The following is a 12,587-nucleotide window of genomic DNA, read 5'->3' on the forward strand; positions in this document are numbered from 1 at the left end:
TACTTTATAATAGTTCTCTCTTGTTTGTTCTTAGTCCTTCCTCTATTTCTGTTGTCCATCCAGTTTGATTTCCACTTGTAACTGTGCTATTTCACAATAGCTCCGCACCTATACACATTTCACAGATCCCGTATGCCCTACATTGTTTATCTTGTTATTAGTCCCACCCTTCAGCTCCACTCAACCTTTCCCATCTATCTTCCAACATCATCCATTTCGGATTTTTATTTGCCATATATTTTTCAACTGTGCTGTGATGCTTCACAAAAGATTTGAATCTTCCTATTCTCATAGCTTCCACGGATTGTAAATTAAAAATAAACATTTTTGCTAAAATAATTATTATATTATTGATTGATTGACTATGGCTTTTCAAATCCCCCAGTATTGCTATCTGTAGCGTTAGTTCTACGCAAATGTTGCAATTCTTCAACCATTCCTGGACCTGTGACCAAAAACGAGCTACATGCGGACAATACCAAAATAAATGGTCTAATGACTCTGCCTCCTCACAGCAGAATCTACAGAGCTGGGAAGATTGTATCCCCCATATATATAACATTCTATTAGTTGCAAGAATTTTGTACAATAATTTAAATTGAAAAATTCGAAGTTTTGAATCCGGCGTTGTTTTGCGTATCAATTCATACACCATGTGCCATGGAATGGGTACATCGAAAATCTCTTCCCAACTATTTTGCAATTTATATGGCACAGCTGTAAGTTTTTTGGTCCTTAAATGAAATTGGTATATGTTTTTATTTATCACACTTTTCTTTAACCATTTATGTTCTTTAATATAAGGCCGACATACAAGTTCCTTACTTTTATCCCCTTCCACCTGCCTCTTCCATTTTTGTGGTAATGCTGCAATTAATTGGTTGTAATTTTGGGTAGAGCAGACATTTCCATATGTCTGCGTTAGCTGCATGTGTGACATTACTCCACCAGTCCTATTTATGATATCATTCACAAAAATTATACCTTTTTTAAACATTTCTTCGATAAATACAGTTTTTTTATCAATTACTATATTTGAATTTAACCACAAGATTTGTTGTACTATTTGTTCCGTCCTTTCAGGTGGATTAAACTGAAATTGCAACCAACTTTCTAAGGCTTGCTTAAAAAATAAAGATATTTTGGAGATTATTTCCTTTTCAAGCAACCGAAAGTGAGCAGGTGTAATCTGAATAAAGGGGAAAAGGCCCTTCTTGAACATAGGATGAGACATTCGTACCAATCTACTAGAGAACCAGTTTGGATTTAAGTATAACTTTTGTATGACTGATGCCTTTAGTGAGATTTGAGCTGTTCTTGCCATAATATGGTCTTGGTCTTTTACCAAATAGGGCTATCTTCTGCATACCCCCCTACCTTGTCACAACACAACTGATTGGCTCAAATGCATTAAGAAGGAAAGAAGTTCCACAAATTTAGAAGGCACACCTGTTAAGAAGGCACACCTGTTAATTGAAATGCATTCAAATCAAATCAAACGTTATTTGTTACATGCGCCGAATACAACATGTGTAGACCTTACCGCGAAATGCTTACAAGCCCTTAACAAACAGTGCAGTTCAAGAAGAGTTAAGAAAATATTTACCAAATAAACTAAAGTAAAAAATAATAAAACACAATAACGAGCTATATACAGGTGTACCGGTACAGAGTCAGTGTGCGGGGGTACAGGTTAGAGGTAATTTGTACATGTACTGTAGGAAGGGACTACCCTCTGTAGCGCCTTACGATCAGATGCCGAGCAGTTGCCATACAAAGTGGTGATGCAACCAGTCAGGAGGCTCTCGATGGTGCAGCTGTAGAACTTTTTGAGGATCTGAGGACCCATGCCAAATGTTTTCAGTCTCCTGGGGGGGAAAAGGTATTGTTGTGCCCTCTTCACAACTGTCTTGGTGTGTTTTGACCATGATAGATCGTTGGTGATGTGGACACCAAGAAACTTGAAACTCTCAACCCACTCCTATACAGCCCCGTTGATGTTAATGGGGCCTGTTCGGCCCTCCTTTTCCTGTAGTCCACAATCAGCTCCTTTGTCTTGCTCACATTTAGGGAGAGGTTGTTATCCTGGCACCACACTGCCAGTTCTCTGACCTCCTACCTATAGGCTGTCTCATCGTTGTCTGTGATCAGGCCTACCACTGCTGTGTTGTCAGCAAACTTAATGATGGTGCTGGAGTCATGTTTGGCCACGCAGTCGTGTTTGGCCACGCAGTCGTGGGTGAACAGGGAGTACAGGAGGGGACTAAGTACACACCCCTGAGGGGCCCCAGTGTTGAGGATCAGCGTGGCAGACGTGTTGTTGTCTACCCTTATCACCTGGGGGCGGCCCGTCAGGAAGTCCAGGATCCAGTTGCAGAGGGAGGTGTTTAGTCCCAGGGTCCTTAGCTTAGTGATGAGCTTAGAGGGCACTATGGTGTTGAACGCTGAGCTGCAGTCAGTGAACAGCATTCTCACATAGGTTTTCCTTTTGTCCAGGTGGGAAAAGGCAGTGTGAAGTGCGATTAAGATTGCATCATCTGTGGATCTGTAGGGGCGGTATGCAAATTGGAGTGTGTCTAGGGTGACCGGGAGGATGCTGTTGATGTGAGCCATGACGAGCTTTTCAAAGCACTTCATGGCTACCGATGTGAGTGCTACAGGGCCGTAATCATTTAGGCAGGTTACCTTTGCTTCCTTGGGCATAGGGACTATGATGGTCTGCTTGAAACATGTTGGTATTACAGACTCGGACAGGGAGAGGTTGAAAATGTCAGTTGAAGATACTTGCAAGTTTGTCCGTGCATGCTTTGAGTACACGTGCTGGTAATCCATCTGGCCCCGCGGCTTTGTGAAAGCCCGATGTGAGCAAGCCCTGTCTAAAGGGCTTGCTCACATCGGCTACCGAGACCGTTATCACACAGTCATCCAGAACAGCTGGTGCTCTCGTGCATGCTTCAGTGTTGCATGCCTCGAAGCGAGCATTGAAGACATTTAGCTCAGCTGGAAGGCTCGCGTCATTGGGCAGCTCATGTCTGGGCTTCCCTTTGTAGTTCGTAATAGTTTTCAAGCCCTGCCACATCCTGACGAGCATCAGAGCCAGTGTAGTAAGATTCAATCTTAATCCTGTATTGACGCATTGCTTGTTTGATGGTTTGTCTGAGGGCATTGCGGGATTTCTTATAGGCGTTTATTCTTATTGGCTCCTTGAAAGCTGCAGCTCTGGCCTTTATCTCAGATGTTGCCTGTAATCCGTGGCTTCTGGTTGGGTTATGTATGTACGGTCACTGTGGGAACGACGTCGTTGAGGCACTTATTGATGAAGCCGATGACTGAGGTGGTATACTCCTCAATGCTATTGGATTAATCCCAGAACATATTCCAGTCTGTGCTAGCAAAACAGTCCTGTAGCGTAGCATCTGACCACTTCCGTATTGAGCGAGTCACTGGTATTTCCTGCTTTAGTTTTTGCTTGTAAGCAGGAATCAGGAGGATAGAATTATGGTCAGATTTGCCAAATGGAGGGCGGGGGAGAGCTTTGTATGCATCTCTGTGTGGAGTAAAGGTGGTCTTGAGTTTTTTTTCCTCTGGTTGCAAATGTTCATGCTGTAAAAATTTGGTAAAACTGATTTAAGTTTGCCTGCATTAAAGTCCTCAGCAACTAGGAGTGGCGCTTCTGGGTGAGCATTTTCTTGTTTGCTTATGGCCTTTATAGAGTTGGTTGAGTGCGCTCTTAGTGCCAGCATCGGTCCGAGGTGGTAAATAGACAGCTACGAATAATATAGATAGTGTGGTCTACAGCTTATCATAAGGTACTCTACCTCAGGCGAGCAATACCTCGAGACTTCTTTAATATTAGACATTGCGCACCAGCTGTTATTGACAAAAGACACACACCCCCACCCCCACGCCTCGTCTTACCAGACATAGCTTCTCTGTTCTGCATGTGCATTGAAAATCCATTCAGCTCTGTTATCCATGTCATCGTTCAGCCACGACTCGGTGAAACATAAGATATAACAGTTTTTAATGTCCCGTTGATAGGATAATCGTAATTGTAGACCATCAATTTTATTTTCCAATGATTGCATGTTAGCAAGTAGAATTGATGGCAGTGGGAGTTTACTCCCTCGCCTACGGATTCTCAAAAGGAAGCCTGATATGCATCCTCTTTCCTCCGCCTTTTATTCACACAAATGACGGGGATCTGGGCCTGTTCCCAGGAAAGCAGTATATTTTTCTCGTCGGACTCGTTAAAGGAAAAAGCTTCTTCCAGTTCTTGGTGAGTAATCCCAGTTCTGATGTTCAGAAGTTATTTTCGGTCATAAGAGACGGTAGCAGCAACATTATGTGCTAAATAAGTTACAAACAATGCAAAGAAACAAACAAAATAGCACAATTGATTACGGGCGTGTAAAACTTCAGCCAACCTCTTCGGCGCCATCTTACAGGTGACTAGCTCATGAAGCTGGTTCAGAGAATGCCAAGAGTGTGCAAAGCTGTCATCAAGGCAAAGGGTGGCTATTTAAAGAATCTCAAATATAAAATATATTTAGATTTGCTTAACATGTTTTTGGTTACTACATGATTCCATATGTGTTATTTCACAGTTTTGATGTCTTCACTATTAATCTATAATGTAGAAAATAAGAAAAATAAAGAAAAACCCTTGAATGAGTAGGTGTTCTAAAACTTTCGACCTGTAGTGTATATTAGAAAATATTTGTCAAATTCACTTCTGGAATTTTGAAATGTGCTTTCTGAGTTCGACCAGAAGCTGACAGAGCTCAGCCAGAAGATGGAGACAGCAATGTTCAAGATTCTCCAACATGGAATAGCAGCAAGGTGTCACACCCTGATCTTTTTTCACCTGTCTTTGTGATTATCTCTACCCCCCTCCAGGTGTCGCCCATTATCCCCTGTGTATTTATACCTGTATTCTTTGTTTGTCTGTTGCCAGTTCGTTTTGTTCATTCATACCTACCAGTGTTTTCCCCCTTGCTCCTGTCCTGTCTATAGTGCCTGTTTTCTAGTTCTTGTTTTTTTTGTTTTGACCTTTCTGCCTGTCCTGATCCTGTCTGCAGTCATGTACCTTTGCCCCGCTACTCTGGATTACTGATCTCTGCCTGACCTGACTCTGAGCCTGCCTGCCGTCCTTACCTTTGACTTCCCGTGTTCAATTTAATAAACTTTTGTTATTTCGACATCGTCTTCACCTGGGTCTTACCTTCAAACGTGTTAGTACAAACTAGCCATGACTGACCCAGCAAACCCGGTCCAGCTGTGCGACGCCATCTCCTCCCAAGGAGCCACCATCGGGAATTATGAGGAACTGATTCGTGGCCTTATGGAGGGGGTCCAAATGTTGAACACCATGACCTTGCATTGGACATTTTGCTGGAGCATTTCCGCGGGTTGTCTGGGAGGCAGCCTACCACGGTGGTAACCCCACAACCCCTCAGTAACCCAGCTGCTTGCAGTGCCGTCTCATCGGTCATGGCACCTTCTCGGGAGCCCCGCTTACCACCCCCCCCCCCCCGAGAAGCTTCAATGGAGAGCAGAGCACCTGTCTGTTCTAGCTCAATGTGTCCTCGTTTTCGAGCTTCCCCCTCTTCCTTCCCCTCAGGCTATCTTGGAGTGATCCATCTCATCACGCTGATATCCAGGGATTTCACCTTGCCTCCGAATAATCCCGGAAGTCCCCGACGATCCCATTGCTGAGAGAACCCGAGGCCTCCCGACCTTCCCCGAGAGTCACCGAAGAAGGCTTAGTCACCGCTCCTGAGCCTATGCAACTAGGTAGAGCTGGGCTGTTGCTAGTGGAACGGCAATTCAGGATCAACCTGAAGGGTTGCCTGTATTGGTCATTTTGTGGCCTCTTGTCCTTTAAAAAGAACAGGCTCACTGGTAGGAGCGAGTACTCTGGTGAGCCATATGGAGAACTTTCCTGCTTCCCTTGTACACAACCCTTTTCATGCCATTCTACTGAGGGGAAACCAGTCCAAATCTCTCCAGGTCCTCATTGACTCTGGGACCGATGAGAGCTTATTGGACACTACCCTGGCTTCCGAGCTGAACATCCCCACTCATCCCCTCTCCACTCCCATGGATGTTAGAGCGCTGGACGGGCTGGGTCACACATAATACCACTCCCATCAACCTACAGGTGTCAGGTAATCACAGCGAGACTATTCAATTCCTGCTCATCAAGTCTCCTCAGATTCCCGTGGTTTTGGGATTCTCCTGGCTCCAGCGACACAATCACCTCATCAACTGGTGCCATCATTGGCTGGAGTCCGTTCTGCCACGGCCATTGTCTGAGGTCAGCGTAACCTTCCCCGGGACGTCTTCCTGGTGCCTCGAAAGGTGCCCCGGACGTCTCTGCCATTCCCGCGGAGTACCAGGATCTTCAGGAGGTGTTCAACAAGGCCCGGGACACTTCGCTTCCACCGCACCGACCATATGACTGCGGGATTGACCTTCTCCCTAGCACCACTCCACCCGGGGACGACTGTACTTGCTGTCGGGACCGGAGACCAAGGCTATAGACACCTTTATTGGGGACTCCCTAGCTGCAGGATTTATACGTCCTTCGTCTTCTCCTGCCGGCGCCGGGTTCTTCTTTGTGGAGAAGAGGGACAAGACCCTGCGCCCGGGCATCGACTACCGGGGACTCAATGACATAATGGTGAAGAACCGCTACCCGCTAGCACTCATCTCCTTGGCCTTTGAGCGGCTTCAGGGGGCCACCTTGTTTTCCAAGCTGGATCTACGGACGCCTACCACCTAGTGCGGATACGGGAGGGGGATGAGTGGAAGACCACCTTCAACACGGCCAGCGGCCACTATGTGTATTTGGTCATGCCATTTGGCCTCACCAACGCCCCTGTTGTGTTACAGGCTCTGGTAAATGATGTTCTCCGCGACATGTTGAACTGGTTCATCTTTGTCTACATTGATGACATCCTCGTCTTCTCCCGCTCCCCCCAAGAACATGTGCTCCACGTCTGACAGGTTCTTCAACAACTCCTGGAGAACCAGCTGTTTGTTAAGGCAGAGAGGTGCGAGTTCCATCGCTCCACCATCCCCTTTCTGGGGTGCATCATCTCCGCTGGGAGTGTCCAGATGGATCACAGGAAGGTGAGAGTGGTGGTGGACTGGCCCCAGCCTTCGTCCAGGGTGCAGCTGCAACGATTCCTGGGGTTTGTCAACTTCTATCGCCGCTTTATCCGGGGTTACAGCACCCTGGCTTCCCCCTTGTCAGCACTCCCCTTTCCCAAGGTTCTGTTCACGTGGTCCCCTGCTGCTGACCGGGCCTAAAACATCGCTTCACCACAGCTCCCATCCTGGTTCAACCTTCCCTTCAGTTCGTGGTAGAGGCCGATGCGTCTGATATAGGAGTGGGGGCAGTCCTGTCCCAGCATTGGACCTGAAGCTATATCCCTACGCCTTTTTCTCCCATCGCCTCAAAGCCACAGAGAAAAACTACGATGTGGGAAATCGTGACCTTCTTGCAGTCAAGATGGCGTTGGTAGAATGGAGGCACTGGCTGGAAGGGGCGGAACACCCGTTCATCGTATGGACCACACAAATCTGGAGTATCTCCACACCGCCAAATGCCTCAACTCCAGGCAAGCTAGATGGGCCCTGCTGTTCACACGGTTCAACTTCTCCCTCTCATATCGGCAGGGGTCCAAGAATGTCAACCCGGATGCACTGTCTCACCGTTATAGCCCCACGGCTATTACCCCGGAGCCTGAGACCATCCTTCCCACCTCGTGCCTGGTGACGGCACTCAGCTGGGGTATAGGTAAACAGGTCCGGGAGGCACAGTGTTCCCAGCCGAAACCCCAGGGGGGTCCAGATAACCGGATGTTCGTGCCTGACGCGTTCCGCTCCGTGGTCCTGGACCCTGGCTTTTGTGCAACAAAGCTTTGGGTGGCCCACCATGGTCCCTGACGTCTCCACAAGACTCCTCGACAAGCTCCGGCTGGTCTCCTCCAACCTCTGCCTGTCCCTCACCATCCCATGTCCCACATCTCCCTGGACTTTGTTATGAGTCTTCCTCCATCTGATGGCAAGACCGCCATCCTAACATGGTCTCTGACCGGGGCCCTCAGTTCTCGTCTCAGTTCTGGAAGGCGTTCTGCACCCTCATTGGGTCGTCGGCCAGCCTGTCCTCCGGATTCCACCCACAGTCCAACGGCCAGTCGGAGCGAGCCAACCAGGATCTGGAGACTACTCTGCACTGCCTAGTCTCCATCAACCCCACCACCTGGAGCCAGCAGCTGGTGTGGGTCGAATACGCCCGCAACACCCTTCCCTGCTCTGCCACGGGCCTATCTTCTTTTGAGTGTTCCCTGAGGTATCAGCCCCAGCTCTTCCCTGAGCAGGAAGATGAGGTCGGCATTCATTCTGCCCAGATGTTTGTCCGCCACTGTCGTCGTACCTACCTGGAGGAGAGCCCTGTCGGCCCTCCTCAAGACCACCTCCAGGTATCAACAACAAGCGGATTGCCACCGGACCCCGGGTCCCCGGTATCGTCTCGGGCAGAAGATACGGCTGTCAACCTGGGATCTGCCCCTCTGGGTGGAATCCGGAAAACTCTCCCCCCGGTTTATCGATCCGTTTCCCATCTCCAAAATCATTAGCCCCTCTGCTGTTCGTCTTCTGTTGCCCCGGACCCTTCGTATACATCCTACCTTTCATGTGTCCAGAGTTAAACCCATGTCTCACAGCCCTTTGTCTCCTGTTTCCAGGCCCACCCCTCTCTCCCTTCTCATCCACGGCCAACCGGCTTACACGGTGAGGTGTCTCCTGAAGGTTCGACCTCGGGGAAGGGGGTTCCAGTACCTGGTTGACTGGGAGGATTATGGCCCAGAGGAGAGGTGTTGGGTCCCCGCCAGAGACATCCTGGACCCAGGCCTCGTCGCGGCTTTCCAATGGCAACACCCCGGTCAACCAGATATGCGCCCAGGTAGGACGTCGGAGGGGGGTGTACTGTCACACCCTGATCTGTTTCAGCTGTCTTTGTGATTGTCTCCACCCCCCTCCAGGTGTCGCCCATCTTCCCCATGATCCCCTGTCTGTTTATACCTGTATTCTCTGTTTGTCTGTTGCCAGTTCGTTTTGTTCATTCATACCTCCCAGTGTTTTCCCCCTTGCTCCTGTCCCGTCTATAGTGCCTGTTTTGACCTTCTGCCTGCCCTGACCCTGTCTACCGTCCTGTACCTTTGTTCCGCTACTCTGGATTACCGACCTCTGCCTGACCTGACTCTGAGCCTGCCTGCCGTCCTTACCTTTGACTGCCCGTGTTTGATTTAATAAACTTTTGTTACTTCAACATTGTCTGCACCTGGCGCTTACCTTCAATTGTGTTACAAGGACTAAAATGAAAGCCTTACAGACTGAGACAGAAGCCTTTCAGACAAAAATGCAGAAAAATATGGAGGAGGTGTGGGATGGTGTGACCATGAAACAGCAGGAGACCGAGGGAGAAAAATATATTTATTCTGTATAGGTCAGTGCTATCCGGGTTCCTTCGGACGTCCCTACTCTAAACCCTAACCCTTACCTAACCCTAACCTTAACCATTTTAAATGTCAACTTCAATGGGGTAGGGAGGTCCCAAGCCTCCCAGATAGAACTGACCATTCTGATATTTCCTGTATCTGTAATGGGGAAGAGGACTGTGGAATGGCCACTGGGAGATCTTCTATGATGTTGCCTTTCTGTCTGTCTCCACACAGAGTGGCGAGGTGAATCAGCCATCTGCCTCCTCCATTCAGAATCCCGATTTCCCAACTCTTCCCATCCTCCTTCAGAGCAGGGCTGACTCGCAGGAGGACGTGTGGGAGTGAACACGTTTCAGAAAAAGAGAGGGATGGACATGAGATAATCTGTGAGGAGCTGAAAACTCTGAGAGCCATACAGGAGGAGGTAAGGCCAGATCATCATCCTGTTTTGTAGATGGGGGTCATTTCATTGTAATAATGATGTACTTTCGAACCAGCTTTGGCCTCTGGGTAAGGTTAGAGTCGGGTTAAATTCCGTCTGTATTTTCGTCTATCCGTCCACCCCTCTGTCTGGCTCCACACAGAGTGGTGAAGCAGCAGTCAGCCTCCTCCATCATGCATCCCAACTCTGCCCATCCTTTCTCAGGGCAGAGCTGGTATTTTCAAAAGCCAGCCAGACATGCCTGCACTAAGTTCCCTGCCTGCCCCCCCTCCCCCTTGCCATACCCAGCTGCACCTCACCCTGGACAGACCAGGGAGCGTGCCCCAGCATCTCTTCCCCCCGAGCCCTCAGTGCCATCCTCCAGTACCACACGCCAAGCCCCTCCTGCTGTCCTCGCCAATGGCTGCTCCTGCTCTGGACCTCCCGGGGTTGTAACCTCTGAGAAGGACTCAGTGGGTGAGACTGAATCTATGGACTCCCTCTGAGAAATATCCTCCAGAATGAGGAGACCTCTGCACAAGAGACAACCTCTCAAGAGTGACAGTGAAACGGAGGAAGAGAGGAGGAAGGGAAAGGAGTCCCTAAAGGAGAGTGAGAAAAAAAGAGAAAGAAACCTCTGAGTGATAATGAGGGTGATGAAGAGGAGAGACTGGTGTTAAACAACAAAGACAATTCATAGAACAGGAGTTAAAGAACAAACAGCAGATCCTCAAGAAATTGCAGCAGAAGGCAAAAGCAGGGAAGAAAAGGCAAAAAGACAGAACAGGTGATAATGGGAAAGGAGGAGAAAAGGTGTTGGGAGAAACAGAGAATGAGGGATAAAGAGAGGGAGAAAATATAAGAGAAGGATAGTGTGGGAACAGGAGGAGGAAAAGAAGCAAGTGCAGTAGGAGGCAAAAAAGAGAGCTGAGGAGAAAAAAGCGATTAAAAGAGAAGAAATAGGCAGAAGAAAATAAGGAAGCAACAATTAAAAGAAAAAAAGCAGGAGGCGAAAATGGCAAAGAGGGAGAAGAGAAAACTAGAATATTGTGAGGGCCATGAAATAAGACTCATCCTATGACAACCTCCATTTCCAACCAATCGCTTTTCCTCGCCAATCAGCAAAGGCGGGGCATACATCTGATTCACATTCATCCTAATTTCTGCAATCCCTTTTGTTATCAACCCTTCCTTAATGAATTCCTCCAATCAGCATCCCGATCCTCAATAAATAGTCAAAGGCATTCAGTCCCTGTGTCTTAACTGATGTACAACTCCCAATTTATTGAATATGAACCAACCTAGAACCTTGAACGCATCTAAAAATGTAGATCTAAAACGCATCAGTACAACTTCCACAGGGAGGCAGCAGAGACCAGCAGTAAACAGAGCCAGATACTGTGAACAGATCTCCACACATTACAGTATGAACATGGTCAAAGGAATTTGGTAAAATCATTTATATTTCCTCTGCATACCTACAGTGGAGTGGGCATCATAAGTATTCATCCCCTTTAGATTTTTTTAATGTTGTTGTGTTACAAAGTAGGATTGAAATAGATGTAATGGTGATCTACACAAGATACTCTATAATGTCAAAGTGAAAATAAAATTTTACAAATGTTTACAAATTAAATAACTAAAATCTAGTTGTTGCATAAGTATTCACTCCCTTTGTTTAGGCAAGCGTAAATTAGTTCAGGAGTAAATTTAGGCTTAACAAGTCACATAATAAGTTGCATGGACTCAATAATAGTGTTTAACATTATTTTTGAATAATGTACCCCACTCCCACCCCCCCCCCCCCCCCCCTGTACCCCACACATACGAAAAATCCCTCAGTTGAGCAGTGAATTTCAAACACCGATCCAACACAGACCAGAGAGGTTTTCCAACGCCTCACAAAGAAGGGCACCTATTGGTAGATGGGTAAAACAAAAGCAGATATTGAATATCCCTTTGAGCATGGTGAAGTTATTAATTACACTTTGGATGCTGTATTAATACACCCAGTCACTACAAAGATATCATAGCTTCTGGAAGTAAGGGTGCTGCATCACCCCCTGATAAATAAATACATTTTTTAAAAATCACACAAATGATTAACTAGACCTTTATTGATCCTGTATGAGCAAACAAAAATACTCCCCGTCCCTCAACCCGCACCCCTAACCCAAAACATCTTCCCGCGGGCATGCATGCGTCCTTCCTAACTCAGTTGCCAGAGAGGAAGGAAGCTGCTCAGGGATTTCACCATGAGGCCAAAGGTGACTTTGAAACAGTTACAGAGTTTAATGGCTGTGATTGCAGAAAACTTAGGATGGATCAACAACATTGTAGTTACACCACAATACTAACCTAAATGATGGAGTGAAAAGAAAGAAGCCTGTACAGAATAAAAAATATTCCAAAACATGCATCCTGTTTGCAATAAGGCACTAAAGTAAAACTATTTTTTTTAAATTTGCCAAAGAAATTAACTTAATGTCCTGAAAACAAAACGTTGTGTTTGGGACAAATCCAACACATCACTGAATACCAATCTTCATATTTTCAAGCATGGTGTCATCAGCAAGGACTAGGGAGTTTTTTAGGATAAAAAGCTCCGGAATAGAGCTACGCACAGGAAAAATCCTAATGGAAAACCTGGTTCA

This window comes from Salvelinus namaycush, chromosome 14, assembly GCF_016432855.1.
Source record: "Salvelinus namaycush isolate Seneca chromosome 14, SaNama_1.0, whole genome shotgun sequence".
Taxonomy (NCBI): domain Eukaryota; kingdom Metazoa; phylum Chordata; class Actinopteri; order Salmoniformes; family Salmonidae; genus Salvelinus; species Salvelinus namaycush.